Raw genomic sequence first — 26970 nt, forward strand, 5'->3', positions numbered from 1 at the left:
GGAAGGCTGCCCTTCCCCCAGCCCTGGGACAATGGGAGGGAGCCCCTCCCACCTTCTGGCCTCAACTGGAAAAGAAAGCCTCCGCCCCTGGGAGGCAAACACGTGCGTGCCACCCTGATGGGGTTGTCCCGCCCACAAAGGAAGTTTCGTGACATCACCTGATGGACATGGTCTTTAGCCTATGACTGGCCCTTTGGCCAGCCCCCTTTCTTTCCCGCCATTACCTCTATATAAGTCCCTTTCCCTATTAAAGATTTTGAGACGCATCCCACCATCGCAGTGTGTCCCTGATGCCTTCTTTCCGCCCCTGCTCCTGGTAACATGTGAGGGGACTGGGGGGAGGGGAGGCTTCAGCAACCTTTCCTCAACTTAGCGCAAGTCCACGAGAGTACGCCTTGTCCTTCTGCTGGCGAAGGCAAGGCTGAGTGCTCTTCCATAGATTTTAGGGTTCAAGCATTCTCCCCAGGAGATCGGGGAGAAAGGGATTGTTCAGATCCCGACAGTTGCCATCCCTAAAACTTGTGTGGCCTTGCCTATTAATTGTCATTTTTTAGTCTCACCCATGTTGGAAGAAACATTCTCATTCTGTTGTCTCTCTGAACAATGCTTTTTATTTCTAATTTCCTTTTGGAGGGCAGAGATTGGCTCCTTTCTCAGAAAACTGCTAAAGTTCTGGTGTTTGACACCATGAGTACTCTTATTCAGGCGAAACCCTAATTCCTGCCTACCTGGCGCATATCATTGACCCTTGTCACCTAAACAATTGCACAATGCCTATCAAATAAGGGTGATAATCATTGTATCTATTCAAGTATCTCCTATGAACAATAAGGTACAGAGAATTATTTTATGAAGCAAAGCTATGATGTTCATTTAGATTCATGAATATAAATATGAATGTTAGCATATACACTAAGATGTGGTTTACCAAATAAGACATTATTAGACTTAATATTAAGCAGGCATAGTGGCTCAAGATCATAATCCTGGATACTTAGAGGCAAAAATTAGATTGGGGTTGGAAACCAGGAGGAGTTACCCTGCAAAGAGAGTTAACACAAACAGGATGATCAATCTATGCTAGCCGGAGTAGAGCAAGACCCTATCTTTGAAAATAATGAACATAAAAAGGGCTGGCAGAGTGGTCCAAGTGATAGAAGCACCTGAGTTCTAACTCAATACTACCAAAACATAAAAAAAGTAAGGTAAAGGAATAGCATTCCTAGAACCTGTATTTTTACTGTATCATATACTATGTGTACACACTCATCTATAATGCTAACCACAACCTGAAACAGAGGTGTTTGCTGCTCACTGAATATTCATGTGCCCCCAAGTGACTGAGAATAAGCATGGGTTTCTTGTAGGTGGGGGCACGTGCAACTCTGAACCTCTTTTCTCCTGCCATGACACAAAGAAGTATATGTGTTGGGATGGAATATCTAGAAGACACAAGAGCCTGGACCATTTTCAAAGCATTGGGGCAGCTACCTTGAATTAAGCTACTCATATTCAGACCAGCATGAATATGAAATATATTTCTATTGTGTTAAGTCAATGGAACACTGGGCTTACATTTTTACACCAGAGTCCAGTCCATTGTCTCAGATTCAATATACAAAGTATACAGAAATATTTTTAAATTGGTCTATTGATACAGAGAATCATATAAATTAATGTCAGTTTTTATAAAGGCTCAGTCCATCTCGTGTGAATATAATAAAGACACGAGGAACATTGACAAGTAGCCTGAGAGCTTTCAATGCTGGCATATTATTTAAGTGAATGTGAACTTTTATCACAAAAACCATAGGCAGCTTAAGAAGTTGGACTTACACCAAAAAATGCATACATTGTAGCAAATCATTTTGAAGACTCAATAAAGGCCTTAAATATAGGTTATGTAAAAAAATGAAACCTTTTTGTATCTTAGTTTGATTTAAGTTCAACAGTTCAAAGAATATTTAGGACTCAATTTTTTTGATGGAACTACATGAAGCATAGATCTATTCTGTTTTGGAAAATAGATTCCACATTGAAGAGACAATTTTCCTTTCAACGGTATGTATTTAATCCATAGGCAGCCATTCATTAGTACATTTTTTAATCTTTGGAGAGGTAGTGAAGTTGAACATTTTTCTTCTTGTCTACTTATTAATCATTTGTGATATAATTGCCTTGCTCACATCAGTTTTAAACTATTAGATCATCTAAATAAAAAAAAATAGGGGGGCTGGGGATATGGCCTAGTGGCAAGAGTGCTTGCCTCATATACATGAGGCCCTGGCTTCAATTCCCCAACACCACATATACAGAAAATGGCGAGAAGTGGCGCTGTGGCTCAAGTGGCAGAGTGCTAGCCTTGAGCACAAAGAAGCCAGGGACAGTGCTCAGACCCTGAGTCCAAGCCCCAGGACTGGCCAAAAAAAAAAAATAAAGGTACAATTGTTAAGATGTTTCTTGGCATTTACCCAAGATTAATTCTTAAGTATATTTCTTTACATAGATATTAAATTTTGGGGAGATGAACTGAAGGTGGGGTAGGAAAAGAAGAAGAATTTTATTAGAAAATCTATGCTAGGAACTGTTATTTTAGCTGGGCACTGGTGGCTCATGCTTATAATTTTAGCTACTCAGGAGGTTGAGATCTGAGGATTATATGCAAAGTCAGCATGGGCAGAAAAAGCCACGAGATTCATATCTTCAATTAACCACTACCGTGGGGGAAAAAAAGCTGAAAGTAGAGCTGTAGCTCAAGTGCTAGAGGGCTAGCCTTGAGCAAAAAAGCTCAGAGGCAGTGCCAAGGCTCTGAGTTCAAACCCAGGACCAACAGAAAAAAACAAATAAATAAAAACAACTGTCATTGTATGAAGTTTGGTTAAGTTTGGGCCTGAATTTCCTAGTGATCCAGGCAAGAGCGAAACCTAGTGAGTTTTATAGTTCTATTTCAATTTGGCAAGAAAGAATTTTCACAAAGAGGGTTATTGACACATGATTTATATCATTAAATTGTTTGCTTTCTGAGAAGCCACATCCTGTGTAATGACAGGAATTCTGTGCAAAGTTAAATGCAATCAGCTTACTGGTTGAATGAAACTGTTTCATGCTGTAAGTCCTTTTTACCTGAAATTACAAGAGAGGATAGCTGAGAAGGAGAGAAGTAAACTCAGCAGTAGAGGAACCACCCAAACCAGGACTTTGCCTTTTCTCCTGGAGTCTTTTTCCTTTTAAGTCAGTCCATTGCTTGTATGAATCAGGATAGTTGTTAGCAGATCCTAGCTAGAGGGAGTTCTGCAAAGTCTACAAAATGAGTAATGATCCCTAAACAGCAGATCTGCTGTTGAAGGAAACGTTTGCCCCATCTGAGCGATTAAATCCTAAAAGCTTTATCGACAAAGTTGACCCACTGTAATCTGTTTCAGTATATATATATATATATATATATAATAGAGAAGAATTTATATATTTAATAGAGAAGAATTGTTGCCAATAGATACCATGCTTCCTTGGGCATTCTCTGAGGCCATCTCATTCTTCTATGACAGTTCTGCAAGTCTCCTCTGATCATATAGGGAAGTCTGGAGCTGGGCTAGCTTTTCCAAGGTACCCTTAAATTGAAGCAAGATGGCTAGACTGCATACTCACCCACAGTATAGGCAAGAGGTATATGGACTTCTGAGGAGCCCATCAAACCTCGGGCAGAGAAGCAATCTTTGACTAAAGACAATTCCTCAGGATGGTTTCAAGTTTCAGCTGCCAGAAGACAACACTCAGACTCTCCTGAGAGTTGGGAAAAGGATATCTTGGTCCTGTAGAACAAATTTGGATGACATGTGACTATCTCCTAAACTTCCTGACTTCTTTCTCCATAACTTCATATGGACATTAAATCTAGTTTTAATAATATTAAAGGTAAGAATACTCATAAGGAGGAAATGAAATTGAATCTTGACTTAGACTATTACAGGGATACTTGTAATAGACTATTCATTAAATAACCCTTAAGACTATCCTTTAATATAGGTTATTGGATGACTCCAAATAGTTTTCATAAGTTACTAGACCAATATTTAAAAGGCATTGTTGGTGAGGAGGTAGGAATCATTATTATTTGAATGGCATAGCAATATTTCAGCTACTTGTGGCTCACTCAGTAGATTTTTTTTAAGTTTGGAGTTGAGCTCTGAATTTGTTATCCTCTGGACAAGCTTGACTTTTGAGGTCTCTGTAGTAGGAACCTTACCAGTCATTCCTTGTTCATAGGGCCTCCATGATGGCCTTGTAGCTCTGCCTGTCAGAAGACTATTAGGCTCAATCTTCCTTGATTAAGAGATGTATATGGATATAGCTCCCAAGTCCCTTGCCATTAACAGTAGCTTCCTTATGACTTCTCAAGGTCACTTAAAGTCCATTACTATATTTAAATAAATACAGTTATTTACACAGAAGAAATTCAGAATATATAGAAAAACAAAACAAAGACTTAAAATTATCCTGAATCTCATCACTGTTCTTATAATGGTACATATTCACCTTCCCATCCTACCCATACCCAGAGCTCTCTAAAAAAATGTGGTCTCAGTTAATTTATTCTTAGTTTGTCTATAAAATGGGAATAATTACACTCACTTCATAGAGTTCATTAGGTTTCAGGTGAGGGATATATATATATATATATATACACACACATATATCCAATATAGATACAGGATATATATATATATAATATGATACATATACTTATATATATATTCTATTGCCTGGTACCTAGCAGACATTAAATAAGTGAAATATCCCCCAACTTCCCTACAAAAGTCTGAACTTCAAGAACTGAGTTATGATCTGAGAAAAGTCTCTTTAAAAATATCTCAGGCTTCATTGCTTAAATTAATTCCAAACTTTTTCAAGCTATTAAGAGTCAGTGGACAATTTGATTCAGCTATGTAACATGAGGCTGTGTAATTAAACATATATATCCTGAAATTAATTTTACATGTGCTTTTATAATGCAGAACACTTACATGGAACACATGGCTCTTGATTAAATAGCAGACTGCCATTCAATCAAACAGCTCCAGAAAGATCGTAAAAATATGAAAACACCACATCAGCACCAAAATATGGTTATGGAGTTTTAATATTCACTTCTGTACTCTTTCCTAGGTAGCATAAAAATGAATGTCTCAGAGAGCAAATAGTAAGAAAATGTTGCCATTAAGTAGATCAAATTTCTTCTTAGATGCTATTGCAACATTCATATTTATTGTAAATAAGACAAGAGAGATGAGAAAAAAATGAGAATATTTAGAGGTTTATCTTTCAAAGTATATTAGGGACAATAAAACTTAGGTTTAAATTGTTCAGTTCTGAAAATTAAAAAAACTTTGCAAAGCATTTGAATTTATTATTTCCCATATTTTAAAATTTTTCAAATAAAGTCTACTGAACTGTGTACAATAGTTTAGTGTAAACACTTCCTGAATCTCAGCTCTAAATAATTAAAATTCTTGCCCAATTTAGAAGTGTAGAGAAAAGATAAATGATATCTACTTTAAATGTTTGCTTTATTTTCTAATATGATACTTCTTTCCTTCTCTAAACCTTTACACAGTAAATAAGTAGCAAAATAGGCCATTTGATTTTACTTTTACTAACCTTCCTAAATAAGATATTCTTTCAGGCAGAGATAACCTTACCTTCTACCTAAACCTCCTTCTTACATTAAAGTCATTCTCACTCAATCAACTTTCCCCCCATTAAGTCCAAGCTAAAGTACCACCAACTCCAAATTCCGAGGGTTATCTGAGGTTTTTTTCTCTTGGGTGATGATGATTCTCCAGAGGCCTCTCATGATCTTGTGTGTCTTTCTAAGCAGAAAGACACTGACAGCTTCATACTATCTTTTCACAGATGTTTACATAGAGAAAGCTTCAAATAGAGAGAGCAGGGTGTCTTCCTCCCAAGTAGAAGACAAATTTGCTTGCTATGTCCTATAACAGAGATTGTCCCCACTCCCCAGTAGGGAACACTAATTGTATCCATTATGAAAGACTTGAGTTTTACTTTTGGAGTCCCATGGTTGTGACACAATTCTACTGCATGTGCAGCCTTTTTCTGAACATCTCCTGGGCAATTTTGGGCAGGGGGAGCAGCTTATTCTATCTGTGCAGCTTATTCTATCTGCCATACTGTAAGTAATACATTAACTTGTCTCTGACATAGGAGTATTATCTTCTGCCAGCATCTGTAACTATGACAGACTTGCAAGTGGGGAAAATTTCAGATCTTGACAGTTCTTGACATGGTACACATTAAGAAGGGACACTGCTTACAAATCTCCAAAGAAGCGAATCTTTACAAAGTAAATGTACTTGTTTTCTCTTGCCAGTCCTGGGGCTTAGACTCAGGGCCTGAGCACTGTCCCTGGCTTCTTTTTGCTCAAGGCTCACACTCTACATCTTGAGCCACAGAACCACTTTCAGCTTTTTCTGTTTGTGTGGTGCTGAGGAACCAAACCCAGGACTTTGTGCATGCTAGGCAAGCACTCTACTCTCAGCCACATTCCCAGCCCATAAAAACATACTTATTTATAAACAAAGCCCAAGAAACAAAACATAACAAGACAATCAAATTTTCCCTCATTCTTCATGCTAACAGAATAGACACTACCCTGGCTACTAACCTCACTGGAATGAACCTTTTCTTAATATGACTTATTTTGCTCAAAATTTTGCCCATAAAATTTACTCATGTGATTGCATATAGTTTTAGTTTTTCTGTTCATATGACTGAGTACTCTTCAAATGAAGCACATTTCTAGTAAAGTTTTTCCTGAACTTCCACAATCCATAATTAGTACCTTTTAAAAACCATTTCTTAACCCATATTTTAATTATTAAATTACCTTTATTATTTCCCTTACTATTTATTCCTCAAGAGAACCTGAGTAGTAAATCCATTCATTTATTTATAATTCATATATTCATTCTTGCTCTATTCATTCAGTTATTCTACAAACATTAATGGAGAGTCACTGTGTCTGCAGTATGAAAATGCCCACACTTATTCACACAACCAGCATTCAACACTCTGAATGATGGAGTATTTAACAAGCAGGAATCAAAGCAAAAGAAGGCCAGGGGAAATAGCTGAGAAAATTCAACCAGGGGAACATGTCTTAACTAACGGAGCGCTGGTTATATTACACAAGAATGAGATTTGTTTTGTTTTTAACAAATAACAAAGATTTATTTGGCAAGCTATGTTTTCAAATCCTTACATGATTGTAAGATTGACATCTTCCAACTTTAGGAAAAGTCAGTGTGACTCAAGCATCTACTCAAATTTGCCCTTGTGCAAAAATCTTTTTCAACTCATTAGAATGTACTACAACTCATTCAGTTGTTTAAATGAAATATATTGGCAACATATTCTTTCCTTTGTTCCCTAAAATCCAGTGCCTCAGTTAGTTTTGTGCACCCCTGTCCTCATTCCAGAGCATACTTCAACTCAGCCACACCCATCACCACTTCCAACCCTCTCAGCCCCATCACCTGCTTTGATCTGCTCCACCCATCCAGATAATTTGTCAGGTCATATTATTTCCTGTTGAACACCTTCCAGCGTCTTTCCTGTAAGAACAGAATCTAAACTCTTTTCTCTAGTTCTTAAAGCTCTTTCCTAAATGTGGCTCTGTCTCATCCTCTCATGCAAAATTCTGGCTACTTAGTTTTTATTGGCTGAGCTTGTATTGCCTGAGGGCCTGTGCGTTACATCCTCTCCACCTTTATTTGGGTAGGTCCCTGTTTACACCTTTCTAATCCAAAGCATCTATCCAGCTCATTTCAGTCTCATCACCATGTTTCAGTTCTCCACATAGCACTTTCCTTATCTGATATTATCTTCCCCAGTTTTTTATTGTTGTTGTTACGTCATTGTTTATTATCTGTCTCCCTTATTTGAAATGTTTGCTCCTTGAGGGCAGAGACCAAGTTTTCTTTGTTCATTAGAAAAGGAAGAAGGAAAAGGAACAGACATATAAAGATTTTAATATTGTTGGCCACATGCTATTTCTTAAACAGTGACAGGTACAATGTTATTCATTTTATGATTCACTATACCCAATAGAATCACATGTGTCTTAATAATAGGCTCATGACCTAAGAAATGAATCATGTGAATCACCTTTATGTGAAAATCACACACACACTAAGATGACTACAGTGTCATTAGGTGATACAATCACATGCAGTCTGTTATCTCATATGAAGTCTGAAATATCACATTGAGTCATGCAACCATATCTATCTATCTATCTATCTATCTATCTATAGTATTTATTTTCATATTAACTATGTTATATTTTAAAAAGTAAAATCAAAATTAAATTAGCCACTATGGCTAAGATTTCTATGATCTATGTTTTAGTTCTGGTAAATGTTTTGTCTGACTTGTAACCTTTACATCTTTTAAGAAATAGTAACTCTAATATTTGTCTACTTGAATGGTGTTATAGGTTGAATTGTGTTCCCTCCCACACACACCAAAAAAACATGCAAGTCCTAACTCTCACTATCTCAGAACATAACCTTACTTTAAAATAGGGTCATTGAAGATGCAATTAGTTAAGATGAGGTTGTGAGGGCATAGACTGGGGCCCTAATTCAGTATGACTAGTGTTATTATACAAAGATAGTTATGTGACAATACAGAAATATTGGAGGATAGCCTTGTGAAAACAGGATTGGAGTAAAGCATTGAGAAATAAAGGAAGATCTAGAGCTACCAGAAGCTAGAAGAGAGGTCAGGATATATTCTCTCTCAAAGGCCTCAGAAGGAACACTTTGACTTTGGATTATGGACTCCAGAAATATGAGAAAATAAATTTCGAATGCTTTAAACCAGTCAATTTGTATTGCTTTGATATGGCAGCCTTAAGAAATTGGTACAGGTAGCTGGGTACTGGTAGCTCACACCTGTAATCCTAGCTACTCAGAATGTTGAGAGCTGAGGTTCGTGATTTGAAGGCAGCTCAGGCAGGAAAGTCCAGGAGACTCTTATCTCCAACAAACTACTCAGAAAAAGGCAAAAGTGGCATTGTGGCTCAATGTGGTAGAATGTTAGGCTTGAGCTCAAAGAAACTCAAGGACAGTGCCTAGGCCCTTGAGTTCAAGCCCCAGGATCAGAAAAAAAAAAGGTACAGGAATGTTTAAAGGAGATAGATTAAAATATGCAAGTAAATTATTTCGGGCCTTTCCATGACATAGGAAGGGGACTGGCATGGAATGGTCACAACAATGAAATCAAGTTCTACTTTTGTGCTTTTCTTCTTAATGTGGATAGTAATAGCACAATGATCATAAGAGCTTATACCCACAACAGAGGTGCTTTAAAATATACTGGAGCATAGGAAGAAATTAAATGACTCCTTTCCTCCCAGGACCCTCATTGTCATTATTGAATCAAACACTGAGGCACATGTATGGCTATTATTCATAGCATGTCTGGTACCATTATAATCTTTCAGATCTTGTTATCTTGGTGAATGATGGTAGAATTCCATTTATATTGATTTCTAAAAGGCAGTGTGTTTGAGAGCATGCTTACATGGTGTTTACCAAACAGGATTGCCTAGGTAAACATAGATAAAGAGTTAAGAATGTTTCAGAGATGGCCAGATGATAAAGGCAAATCTTATTTAAGCATAATCAGATTTATGTTACCCATAAATCTGAATTATATCTGGGAAATATACCTTTATATCCAAATAGTTGTGAGGGTAGGGTTAAAGTAAGGATAGTATTCAATCTCACAATTTCATTTCTTGACAGTAGAGAACAGAAGTCTCTGTTTTGATTCCAATTCAACAATCCTGACATGACAACTTGCAATAGAGTCTCAATAAATATTAAAGATTTTGCTTATACAAAAGTTTTAGGCAATGTGGAAAACAATCCATTTATGTATGTTATTTAAATGTTTTTACTTATACACAAGTCACCTTGATGTGGTCAAAGACTTATACTATGGAACCCTAGATTCATTGTCAAATATGAGTAGTGTCTTCTTTAAACAAGGTTAAATGACCTTTCTACAGGAAGCTGAGAATCCAGATATTGAATGTAACACCTGGGCTTGAATTTTGGTTTAATTCCTAACTAGCCAAAGGCCTTTAGGTAATAGTTTAATATCTCTGCATTTCAGATACATCACTTCTAAGTGGCTATAATGAATAGACAATCTTTTTGTAAGTCTTAAAAGCCAGCTACTTAGGAGAAGATTGGAAGAATCACAGTCCACAGTCAACCCAGGAACAAAGTTATCAAGATTCTATTTGAAAAATATACCAAGCAAGAAAGCGATGGGGCATGGGTCAAGTTTTAAAGTGACTGCTTAGCAAGTGCAAAGCCCTAAATTCAAAACCCCAGTAACGCTAAGAAAGCCTTATTAAAGATTAGATGAGACAGAATATCACTACAGCATTGTTATTTGTGCTGCCTATTCCCACCCCACTGGCTGTTAGATTTGTGAACAGATGAGTTACATTTGACTAGCAGCTGTAGTGACAATAAGAAGAGGTGCCACTTGTTCCAATATCTCTGATGGCTTGGTCTACCAGGAAAGACTTGCGTCTGCTGTGTCTCTGTCAGTGACTAGCCCTTCTCTCCCTTTTTTCCTCTGGGTCTCCCTCTTCTTCCTGTGTTCACTGCTAGAAAAAATAATCAGAAAACCAGACACCATATAGATGAAGTAGTAGCTCAATTGCGGAGAAACAGCTTATCCCACTTAATCTTCATGCTTTCTAGGATCTAGGGAGAGATCTGTTGGCCAGGCCTTCAAGAAGGGGCAGAGCCACCAGGTGGCAAAGCCTGTCAGTGTGACTATAGGATATTTGGGGAAGGGGCAGCAGGTGTGTGTGTGGTGAGGGGATGGCTACGTATAAACTGGCACAGGAACACCTGGCCTTTCAAAGCTAAGAGGCTGTGCTTGTGCATACCAGTCAGCCATCAGCCCTGGACATAGCTTTCTCCATCGTCATTATAAGTTACTCTAAATTTTTCTTTCTCTGTCCCTGTTACATCCATTCTTTCATCTAGCAAATGTCCAACACCACACACCATCCATTTCCTCTTGCAGAGAATCACAGTGGAATTTAGGCATAGGAGCTTTGAGGCAAGAGCCTATATTCATTTTCTAGGACTGATGGAACAAAATACTGCAACTGAGGAGCTTAGAACATCAGAAACATTGTCTCACAATTCCAGAGGCAGCCTAAGGTCAAAAGTGTTGCAGGTATGGCTCACTTCACTTAGTATAATTTTTTGAAAGTCTTTCAATTTCCTTATGAGTGGGGCAAGATTCTATGGTTTCCCGCATAGGTAATAATTAGTATATGTCTAGGATAGTCCTAGCAGAAGATCACAATAGCGCAATAGCTATGTACATATGGACACATAAGATGATGCTAAGCGAAATGAACTCCAAGTTATGGAAATAAGTGGCTTATCATGGTTGTTGTTATTTTCAACATACATGTGTAATTATGCCTTTTTCTTTTGTCTTTCTTCCCCATGGTTTTACGCCTGATGTCATTGTAACTGATTTTGGTATTGTATGTATGTTTATTGGAACTAGGGAAGGGGAGGGAAACATCAAAATGGAGAGACAAAGGGTTAAAGGTGAACCACTGCAACAGCAATACTTAGAAGACAGTATGCTGTAAACCAACTAACTGTACAACTCGGAGGGGGTTAGGGAACTGAAGGGGAAAAGTGGAAGAAAAATGAGGCAGGAAGTAACAAGTTTGATAAGAAATGTACTCACTGTCTTCATATGAAACTCTAACCCTTCTGTACATCATTTTGAAAAAAGTGTTGTAGGCTCCTCTGAGAGCTGGAGAGAAAGTCTCTTCCCTTGCTTTATCTGGTTCTGTTAGCCCCAAATAGGTACCATCCATGCCTCACTTTCACTGGAGATTCATGAGTGATCTACCACTTCACAAATGAGGAAACTAGGGCTCAGAGACATGATTTACTCAAACTCAAAGCAAATGTGTGTGTGTTTGTGTGTGTTGTGTGGGTATAAAAGAGTACAGTTGTAAAAAACTGGGAGGGGAGAAGGACGTATGAGGGTAATGGAATAAGAATATGAATATATGGAATTACTATAGTAAGCTCCATTGCAAATTTAAAAATAGTAAATTTTAAAAGTAGAACCTAAGCATTTCTGTCTCATTCCCATTCTCAAAGGTAAATGGTTGGTTTAACAAATATTATATCTGTCTTATTTGAAGGGCTATTTTAATTAATTTCTTCACTGTATATTGTCTGCATGGACATAGCCTCTAGCAAAGACCTTAAGGAAATATTTCTTAGAGACACCAGTGCATCCAATAAGCATCTAAGAGTAATAATGCGAATCAGTGAGTAAGGCATTCTAACAATCCCCCAATGTGTTTTTAACACTGTTATTGTTGTTTTAACAGTGAATACACTTAACCAGGAAATCCAAACTTCTTTCTGAAGCATTCCAACTGTTGTGTTTATACCCGGTTGCCACACAACACTTGCTCCTACTGTGTTTTAGTTGGCACGGGATGGAGGAAGGGGTTTTGTAGCCAAGTAGCCTCAGATAGAGAATCTTTCCAATCCCCAGAGGCCTGGCACAGTCCCAGAATCAATAGTCACTGAAACAGATGCCAACCCTCATCTCATCCAGGGCGTCAGCTAACCTTGGGCCAACCCCCTATTTAGACTCTGAACCCAGATAGGAAGAACCAGCTGAAAAAATAGAGCCCTCCAAAGGTTACAGATAAATAAGTAAAAGCTGCATTTTTTCCAGTAGGAACAAAAGGAGAATCCTGCAGATGTATTAAATTATTCACTCTCTTACCCATTCCCAAGCCCCTCAAACATAGCCATGTTGCTAATCTGCTGAATTAAAAATGGATAAACATACTCAGTGCTTTTTCATCAGTATATATTTTCTAGAACTCAGAATACAGAATGGAGCTACCATCACAGAGTATGTCCTAGTTTCACTACACAATTTGGAAACTGTGAAATAAAAATATAAATGATTTATATGTTAGTTTAGGCATCTCACATATTTTTCTATAATGTGTATCATTCATTCATGCAGAATACTTGCATCACACCAACCCTGTTCTATGCCCTTGGATTCTGAGATGTGTAAATCTGAGTCTCTGATACACTCATAGATTGTCAAGGAAGACACTAAGCAACACCCATGTCCACTGTGACATTTGCTATTGAAAAGCATATGGTGGCTGTGGGGATGTAACTCAGAAGGTAGGATGTGTGCCTAACATGTGAGAAGACATGGGTTCAATTCCCTACACCATCAGGACAAAGCATATGGATAGTGAACTTAGCATTCCAAGGAGAAGTAAAAGAAGGACAGCTGGGGTTGTCACAGCAGTGGTACAGAGTCAGGCTTGTAGCATGTGGGTGCAGGTAGCACACTCACTCTAGGGCTTGGTCTAGGCGGTCTTAAATGGATATGTAAGCATTGTTACAGTGTGTCTATCTCAGAAGTGAGGAAGGTGGAGTTGTGCTAGAGTCTTATTTTTCTGTAGATGGCTCTAGTATGGAGTGGGCTGGATCATTTCTGATGGCTTTTTTGTCCAAGATCAGATCCAGAAAAAAGCTGCCTTTGCTCACGTTCCTGACCAACCACCAGATCATATATCTTCCAACTAAGGATGTGCCAGGAACTGTAGTTGTCCTGAAAGTGAGAAAGTGGCAGGATACAGAGAGGAGGGAAAGAAATAAAAAGGGTAGTGGTAGGGAGAGAGAACGAGGCCACAGAGGGGGAGACTGAAAGTGGGGAGAGCTGCTGACTTATGTGGATATTACTCTCCTAGACTCCAAATGGAAAATAGAACTGAACACCCATGATTAAAAAATGTAATACATGCTAAGAAAGTCTGAAGTAATTTACACCAGGCATTAAAGTGTTTTGCATGAGAATATAGTATGAGGTAGACAACCCAAGAATTATGTCTTTCATTAAAAGGTTTGTAACTCAGCGTGCTGTGATATAACTATAGTAGTTTTTCTGTCTTGGTGATGGTTTTTTATTTTAAACACTGCCTTACAAACCCAGGAATGTAAATGTATCAGGAGCATGCTGCCTCTGGGTTTTACCTTATTGTCACCTTTAACTAATCACTTCCCTTTAGTACTTCACCTGCTTGTGCCAAGGGGAAAGGTGAACAGTTACACTGCCATTGCCCCTCAACCCCATGTATCCTGAACCCAGCTATAAAGTAAACTGTCATTCCTTTCTTCATTATTCAAAATGAGCACTTACTAGTTCAAAGCCCATTTGAGATGATGCATCAAGAATGATATACATTAAGGTTGGGATTAAAGGAAAATCAGATACATGAAAGAAAGGTGTTTTTGCCACAAATCTTGTGTGTGCGTGTCAAGAAGAATATTCATGGCCTAATTTAAAAAGAAACCAGGACAACTCCCAGAGATATGTACCTGCATCTGGCCGGGCTTTCCAGAAGGACACTTTCTGTTTGAAGTTGAACTGTGAGGTTAGAGGGAAAACATTTCTCCCTGGAAAGCACATGCAGCTTGTTTAAAGAAAAAAAATCAAGGTGTAATTCTGATTTGAGGTACTCATAAAAAAGGTAAAATCAAAAGTTGATTGATCTTGAACATGCTTAGACAGTGTGAGGAAACTGGGCTTACAAGTAAGGCTGACAGACTCACATTAACTACAAAAAGAGATCAGATGAATTTCAAAATCCTTTACAAACCAATAATTCTGTAATTTTATTGCTTATTGCCTACGCTCAAGTTTGATGTTCTGTGGGGGAGCAGCTACTCTCTGATTTGATACAAATCTTGATGCTTCAATAGGAATCAAGGGAGATACAAGGAACCAGGTACTGTTAGTTGCTTTGCATGAAATATTCTATATAAGTCTCACCTTGGTCCAGAAATCCAGAATTTGTTAGTTTTTACTGCCTATCACCTTCTACAGAATACATCACCATCTAATGTGGATTATTTTTGAATTCATACTGTCTCATCAGAGATACTATGAAACTACTGTGATCACTGCCTGCAAAATGTCTAGAACTCTGTAAACCCAGAGTTAATTAATACTGGCTGTATTGTTTCTTAATCAATATGCAACATCTAAAGGGAATGTCATGTGCAAATCAAATGTTTGAATATGAATTTAGAAGATTCCGGTGTTCTGGAACAGTTCTGGCTCTGGAGACCAAGTGCTTCAGATGCCTGTGATGCTCCTAATCCTATCCCTGCTCCCAACACAGCGTCTGCTATTTGTAGCAGTTTGATAAATGTGTGTGCAGCTGATTTCAGACACACTGACCTCTCTTTAAGACCCCTCCTAAAGTACCCTGAGCCCTCTTGATAGGAGCATTATAGTGGGAAGGTCAGAGGGGCCAGGCCTTCCCATGTGTTTCTGCCTCTTCTCTGCTTGAGGTTTGATAAGTGAGTGTTATCTGAGGCCTTCAAAGCAGATGCTCACAACTCATTTCTGCTTTCAACTTGAAGTTGGATTTTTGCTGAAGAACTTTTGAGGTCTGTATAGGGGCTGTGTGATCTGCAGGCTTTGAGGAGAAGCTGACTCCTTCTGGAAGTTAGGGAGGGTGCTGAATATTTCTATGGGTAAGACCTAGTGAAAAAAAATCTCTCTGCTTCATATTTTTGCACCCAGCCTAGCCATTTCATCATTTCCATCTGGCTTTGCTCTTGTATAACAAAAAACATCAAAGTGGACTTGGCAAGGCTCATCCCCAAAAATGCTTTCATTGTCTATATTAGTTCATCTCTGTCCAGTCAATAAAGGAGAATGTTTTATTGTGGTTAGTGTCACTTGTTTCATGGAAAGAACTAACTTAGCAACTGTCCTTAACTATGCATAAATATAATGACTTTAGAATTGTGGAGAAAATAAACGTTTATTAAGGCTCTTAATTTGGGAGGATAGTTTTATAATACAACCCTATTTCTAGGTGACTGTCTTACTAAGGGAGAAACTGAGAGTCAAAAGGATTAATTGGCTAAAGATCACACTGTGAATGAGCCTCAGAGGAGTTAGTGACTGCGTGAAGATTTGTACTTGGTCATTTGAGAAGGGAGCCCCAGCTTGTTCTGCTGAACATTCATACCTTTACCAGCTCTAGAGACGCAGAATTAGAACTTTGCGCTCTACAAGGGCTTCTCTCTGTTCTTAGAAGGCCACACAGACCATTGCTCCCAGCTGATATCTGTGTCTGGGGCTCTGAGCCCTGTAAAATAACTACAGGCAAGCTGGAGGTGGGAAGAAGTCTATGGCAGGCACTACAGGCAGAATGAGTGTTGTCACTGACATTCCCAACCAAAGCCTTGCCAGCCACAGAGGCCTTTGTGGCTCTGTGTAGGGATGATTCAGTGCAAGCAAGATAGCACCAAGGTGCTGGCCAACATTGTGCAGCAGCACTACCAGTGTGAAGCAATGATGACGTCTTTCTTAGTCACTCAAAAAGCATACAAAGTTGTAAGTCAAAAGAATGAAGTTGATGCTGGTTGCTGGTAGTTCATGCCTATCTGTAATCCTAGCTAATCAGAAGGGTGAGATCTGAGGAATGAAGGTTCTAAGACAGCCTGTGCAGGAAGGTTTATGAGCCTCTTAGCTCCAGTTAAATGGTGGAGTAGTGGCAGATTGTCAGCCTGAGCAAAAGCATATTACCCAGGTCCTATGTACCAAACAAACAAAAAACAATGTAGCTTATTTTATTTAATAAAATCTCTTCTCAGATACCTATCTTATTGAATATGACTTCAAGGCTACTACCGCACATAATACCATCATAATATGAAATGTGTTTATATCATTCAGATGTGCTGATATGTATTCGTGAAGAGTGTGCTCTTTCCAAAGTAGAATGAATTTAATGGGTGAAATGAGTAAAATTAGCCTGCTTTTCTATTTCACTTTAAATTTTTTTTTAATTTTAAGAAGTTAAAAAAAATTGAGAAATGGCCTGGCTATGTAGCCTAGGCCTCAAATTCATGATCCTCCTGCCCCAGACTCCTAAGTTCTGGGATTCCAAGTGTGTGTTACTTTTGTTGGCACAAATTATAATCTGCTTGAGTGAGGACATGAGTGCCGATTTCTCAGATTGCTTTAAAATACACACACACACACACACACACACACACACACGTTGTACTTGATTGGGCTGTGAATTCTCAATTGTCACTTTTGTTCCTTACTTCCTATGGAGAAGCCATACGATAGGGCAGCAGGCTTGTGTTTGTTTAGAAATATAAAGAAGCTGCCACACAGAGAAACCAGCCATCTGTTTCTGACAACACAGAGGGTGGAGAATTCAAACAGAATTTTGGGTTTTCAGCCACAGTAACCTTGCCTAAATATCAATAAAATGCTATATTGAAGGGAATAATGCATATTATAGCAGGACAAAAGCCTTTCTGGGAAGTCATGCTTATTGTCAGAAAAATTCTTGAAATTATAAATTGGAGCAAAACATAAACATCTAATGAATTTGTGCCACAGCAACTATTTTTTTTCATTTTCTCTCATTTAACAGTAAAGGTTTCTTGTTAAGCGTTTTTGAGTGTGAAGGATGCTATTTGACTTTGATAGTGTTGTAGTCAGTTTTCAATTGCTGTAGCAAAATACCCATGATAACTTAAAAACAGGGAAGGTTTGTGTTGGCTCACAGTATCGGAGGTTTCAGCACCTGGCCAGTTGTTGCTGTTGTGCTGTGCTTGCGGCAGCACAGGACAGCATGACAGGAATACTTGGTGGGGAAATTGCTCACTGCATGGCAGCTGTGAAGTAAAAAGAGAAGATGCCATGGCTCCAATATCCCATTCATTGGCGCACCAACCAGGGATCTAACATCCTTCTAGTAGGTTCCACCTCTACCCCTTCCCCAAGCATCATGACTTGTGCAGGACATTTCAGATCTAAGCCATTATCAGTGAATGATAAGTATGGTTTTATTTTTCCACTTTCTTTTTTTTTTTTGGCCAGTCCTGGGCCTTGGACTCAGGGCCCGAGCACTGTCCCTGGCTTCTTCCCGCTCAAGGCTAGCACTCTGCCACTTGAGCCACAGCTCCGCTTCTGGCTGTTTTCTGTATATGTGGTGCTGGGGAATCGAACCTAGGGCCTCGTGTATCCGAGGCAGGCACTCTTGCCACTAGGCTATATCCCCAGCCCCTATTTTTCCACTTTCAATGTGAATACTTACCAAACACCTCCTCCTATTTCATCTTATTTTAATTTCTATTCATAATCACTTTGTAAGAAATAGAAAAGCAAGGGAGGGGGTAACAACTTTGACAAGAAATGAAATCACTACCTTATGTAACTGTAGCCCCTCTGTGCATTGCTTTGACAATAAAATTAAATTTAAAATAAATAGAAGTAGAACTGAAGCTCAGGAAATTGAGTGACTTGGCTTTGGCCTTTGAGTGCTCAGTGGCTATACAAGTTTGGAACTCAAGTTTGACCTCATAGTTTGCAACGGAAAACAGTTTTTCATGGAGAAGGTGGGGACTCAAGCCATACTCTCACAGAAGTTCATCAAAGTCCTAACCTGGCTAAAGGTTAATCACAAAACTCCAGTGAATTTTGTATTGAGTGACTTCACTGATAGGCGCCTCTCTATTCTCTCATTATAAGTGCCATCCTCTTTCTCTATGTCAGGCATTGTTTGGCCCCCATTATTTGGACTATTATCAGTAGTTCTTGTTGGGGTCAGCTGTGCCTTTAAGAGGCCACAGCTGGCTTTGGCCCGTCCCTCTTCTTCCGCCTTTAACAGGAAGAGAAGCCCCAGCCCCAGCCCCTGGGGCGAGCAGGTGTGCAATGGCAGGGAGGTGGGGTGGTGGAGGGGACCCCAGAAACCCAATCCTTGGGGGGCTGGGCCTCCACCCACAAGGGAAGTCCCCTAACATCACTTGATGGACAGTCCTCGTGGCCAACCTGTTGTCCCTCTCTTGTGCCCGCCCTTCGGAGTATATCTGTGGCTCCTCATTTATATAAATCAGACGTCCTAGAGGCGGTCTCCGAGAACACCGTGCGCTCGTGTCTTGGGCTGGCTAGCATGGGGTCTCCCAACCACACGCGAACTGAGGCTGACTCAGGACCCCGCTTCCGCATCTAAACCCTACCAGCTGGGGGGACCTGAGAGAGTGAGTATGGATCCCACGAGGAAGAGACAGATAAGCCCAGGACCCCTCCCCACGTGGATGGGGAGGGGTAGAGCGAAGCCCCGCAAGTTCTCACATCTAAAATGTCACTTGTGTCCCTCAGATATTTTTGGCCTATGTATTTCCTAACACTACTCTCAAAAAAAGTCCTTTTTAAAATCTATTTCCAGTGGAATAAGAAATGAGCCTGATAACCATAGACTGTTTTGGCAGTGGTCCTGTAGAGATTCCCTGCCCTTAGTGTGACTGCCATCATGGAAGTTCAGAGACATTACAGAGGACTGAAGATTTTATAATGACCTAACAACCTCTTCTCTATCCTCCATTGTTTGTTGGCTGTCCCTGAATCATCTACAAATGTCTGCCATACTCTTGTCTCAGATGCACATCCTGATAGACTAGGAAGTGCTTTGGATGATATCGTTTGGTTCTAATAAAGAAAATGACTTAAGCTCGCTTAAGTAGAAAAATAATTTAAGCATATGGAGATGAAAATTCAAGGTAAATCTCAGGAAAAGTTCAAGAACCATATGTTAGAGCGCAAATAGAAGTTATTCTGAAAACACATGAATAAAGATACCAAAAGCTTCTTGTTCATGTGACTCGGTTTCTTTTTTCTTTTTCTTTTCTTTTCTTTCTTTTTTTGCCAGTCCTGGAGCTTGAACTCAGGGCCTGAGTACTGCCCCTGGCTTCCTTTTGCTCAAGGTTAGTACTCTACCTCTTGAGCCACAGTGCCACTTCTAGCTTTTTCTGTTGATGTGGTGCTGAGGAATCAAACCCAGGGCTCATACAAGGCAAGCACTCTACCATTAAGCCATAATCCTAGCCTCATGTGACTTGGTTTCTGTCTTAGCCAATTTGAGCTGCTGAAATAAAATGGTTTAGATTGGATAGGTTAGAAACAACAGTAATCTGTTTCTTACAGGTGTGGGGACTGGGAAGTCCAAGATGAAGGCATTAACAAATCTGAAGACTAGTAAGGACCTAAGTTTTCCCTCACAATTGGCACCTTCTTGCTATAAATTCACATGGTCACAAGGCAAGTGGGTCTCCTTTAAACTTATGCAACACTAATATTCATGAGGTTGAAACTCCTGTGGTCAATCACCTCTCAAAGGTCACACCTCCAGTACTATTACATAGAGAATTTGCATTGTAAATCATGAATTTGGGGGTTATCACACACACTCGGAAAATAGCAGTCCCTAATACCTAGCCATTGTGACTTTCAGCCCGATGTCTTCAAAGGAGGAGCCAGGTAGACAAGTCTGTGCCAGGTGGCCACTTGGGTTCAATAAGGCTCTAGCCTATGAGGTGGTTAAGAGGATCACAGTGTGGAAGAAGTGACGGGAGAGTTTGCAGAGAAAGATTTCTAGTATGTGAGGCCATGGTGATTATGTGAGTCAACCCTCTCTCCATTTTACAGCAGTGAAAGTAGGGGCCCAAGAAGGGTAAAGTGATTGCCCCCAAATCAACCCACATACTCCTTCAGCACTGCTGTTTGTATGTGTTATGTGTGGGTCACATGTGTATTTCACTGCATTTTCCATATCCCATCTCATTATGGGTCTCTGCAATCTGAACATGAGTTCGTGGACAGCAAGAACTATCTTATTGATTTTAGACTTTTCTCCCTGTGGCTGGCCCACATACTCACATAATGACATGTGGTTGAACAAATAGGCAGTATATTATGGAAAAGAAAGAACAGTTACCATATTCTTTGTCTCTGTTTTACCACCATCTATTTCAAGAAATTTTTTCATAAACAAGGTAGATATATATGTATCAGACATTAAAGGCAGAAGTAAAGACAGAATTCAAATACTTTTCTGAATTGGTAAGGAAAGCAAGACTTTGCTTCATCACTGACAACAGAGAGACATACTTCAGCTTGTGGGATTTTGCACAAAAAGGGATGATTTCATTGTCTTCTTTTATATTGCTTTCTGATATTGCTCTCAACCATGTGGAATCTGCACTGGGAGACCACAGGAAACACAAATAGGTTGATGAGAAGCAAATATGATAAAACAAGAAAACAAGAAAAGACTCATTTTTAATTCATTTTGACAAGGATAATGTAGTTTTAATTACACTTGATAATACTACCTGCTAGTAACTGTCTTATGATGTGTTTTGTTAACCTTTTAGCTTTTAGAATACTATAGTACTCCCAAATTTGCTCATTAAACCTTTGTTACGAACCAAGAGGTTATTGACTGCCAAAGGAAGATAAGCAAGCTTGTGAATTAGCAAGTAGGCATTAGTAACCTCCTACTGTAGAAATCATCCACTGAAAATTAGAAAGCAATATATAGCAGTCTTTTAAAATATTTTTATTCAATTAGAATATTATAATTTCAAAATTAGTTGAAGGAACACCATATTCAAATCTGCCTCAAAGTGACTGAATAATTGATTAAAACCTAGTTTCATTTTCAAGGTCACAGTACATAAAATGTGTGTGCCAGACTAGCTAGAAGAAACTGACAATTACTTCATTTTATTTGTGTTAATAATTTGTAGGGCTCAATGCTCCTATTGATGTGTGTTTGTCCTCCTAACAAATCATGTACAATTATCAATAAGAACTCAAAGAATGTTGCCAAGGTGTGAAATTATACAAACCATTCCACTACAAAGAAAAGACCCTGGAGGTGAACAGTATATTGAATTTTTTCAAAGGAAAATCATGTGTTTGTGTGTGTGTTATTTGATAAAATGGTTGTCATGGAAAATTTAAATTTCTCTTGAAGGAAATGAGTAAGAATAAGAAAAAATCGCCATCAATTCTCATTTTATAAAGGAATTTTATCTTTTTATTAGTGAATATTTTCCCTCAGCGTTTAATTATACACATCAAATACGTGGTTATTCACATAGGGGTAAACACACACTTCTACTTCACTGCATTTTGAGGGGTTATTAAAGGGAAATAAAGAATCTAAGTAACATATGAAACTCAGTGTTTCTCAAGTATCGTACCTTCCTCCATCCCTCCCATGGAACTCCTGGGACGCTTGGTGAAAGTAAAGTTTCCTACATTCGGACCAATACCTAATGAAACAGAGTCTCAGAGGTGAACTTCATGATGAGGCCAATTAGGGAACCACTTAGTTGTTAGAATTACTAATTCAAAGACCACAGTCTTAATAATCAGACTTCTGGGATGGAGCCTGGAAGTCTGTGTTTTAACAAGCCCTAAGGGTGATTCTGATGTACCATGTGAAAATTTGGAATCACTGGGATAGCACATGCCTAGTGGTTCATCCAGATTCCCTCTGAAGGATTTTAGGCATCACTCCCACAGGCTCTGGCAGTGTTGTGACTACCAGCTCTCAGCTGAGTCTCTCTCTTGTTCTTGCACTTCCTCTGAACAGAGCCACTTCATCTACATCCAAATCCTTTTCCCAGGACATTCTCATCTATAAAAAGAAGGGAACAAATGTGAAGGGCTGTCTCAATCCATAGAACCCTGAAAGATCCATTTAAGCCTTCATTGCGACTACATCACATATCTCTCTCTGCCCAATTCTATACTACTTTAGAGCCTTCAAGCTGCTGATCTAATGACATATCTCAATAAGTTTCCTAACATACATCAGCATCTTTGAATCTGTTTCCAGAATTAAGCTAGGGCCCTTGGGTCCTATTTATAAGAATTAGGACCATGCACAGCCAAACCCAGAATAAAGAGGATTCCATAGCTACCACTCTGAAATGCCACTACCCTAAGAATACCACTACTACACTCTGGAACATACATTACCCTAAGATTCTATAACCTCTGACCAGGACCACTAGTGAAATTTCTGTATCTCTTCTAACTCAGTTTCCAAAAGAACACTATTGGATTGAGAATACTCTGCCCATACCTCTCTACTTCCAGCATTGGAGAGGTGAGAGTAGTTAGTTGTAGCTATTAACTCTTAACTCTCACCTTAGAAGTTCCTCTCTGTTTCTCACCGGGTCTTCAGAGAATCTGAATTGGAACCTCAAAGGGTCTTCATGTCTTTCCCCCTTTACTCATCATATTTACATCCCTAGGTAAAGCCCAACTTATTATTTTGTATTTGCTTCAATCAATCATCAAGTGAGTGTATAAGAATACAAATTCAACATATATCTCATCTAATCCTCACAAAGCCCTATTGGATGCTATTAGGTATAATTACCAAACATTTTACATTTATTGCTAAAATATATCCTGTTTTTTAGTACTTACCATGTACCAAGCACCATATAAGTGATGTACAGACATATCTCATTGCACCTTACCACATGAGGTGAATACAGGCTTATGTACTGCTTATTACCCACCACATCCACTAGATCAGTTTCTGCAAGGGCAGAAACTTTGTTTCATTCATGGGCCTATCCCTGTATTCCTAAATATGTCTTAGTTTAGGTGCTTGCTAAATCCTTCTGAATGAATAAATGAACAAGTGAATGAGCCAAACGTTTTTTAGATGATAAAATAAACCTTTTTTTTTTAAATAATGAATGTGCCACAATCTTGTGGATCATAAACTGGGAACTATCTGGTTTCAAGGACTTGAACATGAGAATGTGATCACTGCACTCATTTTACTGATGACAAACTATGGATCAGGAAGCTAAGTAACTGCTCCAAACCAAGTAAGCATAACATTACTTAGGACCACAGACCCAGGAACTCAAGATTTCAACCAGACTACTACCACTTCTCTTTGACATGCTGGTGACCGTGTCAGCTCCCATGTGCTCAGCATGCAGAACCATGAAAGGTGGCATTTGAGGAGGGAAAGGGAAGGGCACCGTCCCCACATTAACACAGTCCTCTGGTAGAACGAACACTAGTCACATTATTTTGACTTGACCTTGAGCTTTAGTGTTTAGCTAACTGAGAATGAATAGGACCAGGCTTTACTACCTACGCTACATCTTGCTTCTCTGTCAATATAAAACTCCAATAGTTTAAAACAAAAAAGTTTATATTTTCATCACAAAATAGTACAAGACAGGTGTCATGGTGAATAAACAGCTTTTCTCCATGTGGACATTGAGAGAGACACGCTTATTTCACATTTTGGCTCTAGCATCCTTAAGAGTTCTCTTTTGATAGGTGCAGAAAAGATAGAGCATGCAGAAGCCTTCTGAAATCTCTTCACCAAGAATGAACACACAGCACTGCTCATAGACCATCCACTCAGATACAATTGGTGCTAGGAATACAGTCCTCTCTCTGGGAGGCCACTTCTCAAGGTTATGAAAGAGAACCTTATTTTGTTTGTCTGTACTGTTTCTAAGGCTTGAAGTCAGGATCTCATACTCTCACTTGGCTTTTTAATTTTCTTGCTCATGGCTGACACTCTACCATTTGTTCTACAGTTCTATTTAACAGTTGTTTGCTAGTTAATTAAAGAGTCTTACAGACTTTTCTGCTCCAGTTGGCTTCAAATCTTGATCCTCAGAACTTAGCATCTTGAGTTGCTCTGATTACAGACATGAGCCAACAGCACCACACTTAAGGGCCATATATTCTTAATGGGCAGCTAGCCACCACAGCCATTATGAAAATAAAAAGGCCAGGGAAAAGATAGCAGGTGGGAGTCTAAGGTTGCCACTCCAGGATGAATGTTAAAAGAAATTCAGTAAGGAGAGGACAGATCATGCCAATTTGGCAGCTTGAGGGGGTTCTGCAGATTTTTCTCCCCAGTAGAAATGGAGTAGAGTCAATGTGTCTTTGCTGCCAATAGCTGTACACATGAAGAAGAGCTCTTCTCCTACTTACCACTGTGCCTTTACACTCAACAGCACTACCCAACATGTTAGCAACTTCCATTCATGCCCATCCCTGCCTTCTCCATTTGAGTTGTAAGTTATGAATCTTGCGAAATTGGACAATATCATAAAAAGCTACAAGACGTATCGAGTGCCATAGCTTTCAGTTATATTAGCTCATTAAGCAGAAAAATAAGTGTAGTTTTTTTCTTTGTAGGAAAACAGTATCAGGCAATGTCACATAATATTTTTAAAGTAGAATTTGTCTTTGTCAACCAAGTAGTGAATAACAAGGAAACACTGAATATTCTTTTTAAGAAATGATTTGAAATTAATTTCAATCCATTCTGATGGTTCAGTAAAAAAGAGAAATATAGGCTTCAGTGGGTTTCTTAATGTAGATTGCTATAGTAATTTAAAAACAACAAACAAAAAATAAAGTAATGATTCTATCATGCTGCCAGTGAGCTCAACAGCAAATCATATATTTTTAAAAAATATATTTGCCACTGCAATAGATGCCAATGACTAGATTATAGGTATTGCCTTCAGATTAAAAAGATTCATTGGATCATATTCATGTATTTTAGAAAGTTATTCACTGTAATAGAGATAACAACATTAAATGTGTAATTTATTCACAGCCCTTCTCCCTCTCCTGCCTCCCAAGGAAGATTCTTTTGTAGCAGGAATAATGGATGGGGTGGGAGATGACAGAGAGCCAGCAAATCTGGAGAAACAGAACAGTTTGCTTCATCTACATATATGTGAACATACACTGCCTGGAGAAAGTCAGACTGAAGAATTCAAGAGACTCCTGGGCAGAGAAGGAAGCATGAAGCACATTTTGAAAGCTGAACTGAGCATCTTCTCAGTGGAAGGGATTACGGTGAGTTCAGCTAGAGAGGAACATCATGCAGTCTTACTTGTGTTCTGAACAGTCAGCTATCTCAAGCATCTCTTAAACTCTCTCCACAGCTGGCCTTCACTGCAGAGTACTTCTCAACAGATCAAGATAATACTTATAACAGCTAATGCTTGTATAACCCCACTTCCTATGCATTAAACACCTGCTAAACTTGTCACCTACATCAACTATTAATCCTCACAACACTCCATGCAGGAGTATTCTAATTATAGATAAGATACCAAAGCACAGAGAGGTCATTTAACTTACCAAGAATACACTGGCTAATAAGTAGTACAGGTAAGATTCAAGTCTAGGTGGTCTGGCTCTTGGGTCTATACAATGAATCAGAATGGTTTCCTACCTCTCCAGCTATTGAAAAACCACATATATATATATACGTATATATATACATATACACGTATATGTATACATATATACGTATATATATATAATATGTGTGTGTGTGTGTGTGTGTGTGTGCGCCCCTTATGTCAGGAGTGCAGTTGGGGATTTGGATTAAACTCTGAGTTAGTGTGTACCTTTTCATGCAGAATTCCATAGGGAAACACTCATCATAGATGGCAAAATGTCAAGTTGTTGATGTTCTCACAATATTACTAGCTCATTATTTACTAAGCTTTAGGGAATAAAAACAAGGAATCTAAGATGTAAGGATTCATTCTTTTTCACGAATTTATTTGCTACTGGCCTATTTTCTCTATACATTTGGTAATAATTAAACAACATTGCAAAAGATCCCAGAAGGGTTCCAACTGTCTCTTCTCTTTAAGGACTCCATTTTTCTGGCATTGAGCTACTTAATAGAAAATCACAGACCTTTTATTTGTTCAGTTCTTTTTTTCTTAATATGAATAATTTCAATAATCCCTGCTGAGTGTTAGCTGGAGACAAATATTAGGGTAAAAGGTACTTTTTTGTCAGTGGTAGAACTTGAACTTAGGGCCTGGTGCTGTCTCTGAGCTTGTGTGCTCAAATATTACCAAAAGCTATCTACAAATTCAATACAATACCCATCAATATCCCAACATCATTCTTCAATGA

At 38.8% G+C, this 26970-nt stretch overlaps 1 long non-coding RNA gene across 1 annotated transcript in view; it reads right to left on the bottom strand.

Annotated features, from left to right (window-relative positions):
* Positions 1-26970, bottom strand: part of LOC125350526 — a 73566-nt gene that overhangs the window by 34863 nt on the left and 11733 nt on the right. The window contains exon 2 of the long non-coding RNA XR_007210761.1: positions 17759-17849. This is a non-coding gene — a long non-coding RNA (uncharacterized LOC125350526). The remainder of the gene's footprint in view (positions 1-17758; positions 17850-26970) is intronic.

This window comes from Perognathus longimembris, chromosome 4, assembly GCF_023159225.1.
Source record: "Perognathus longimembris pacificus isolate PPM17 chromosome 4, ASM2315922v1, whole genome shotgun sequence".
Taxonomy (NCBI): Eukaryota; Metazoa; Chordata; class Mammalia; order Rodentia; family Heteromyidae; genus Perognathus; species Perognathus longimembris.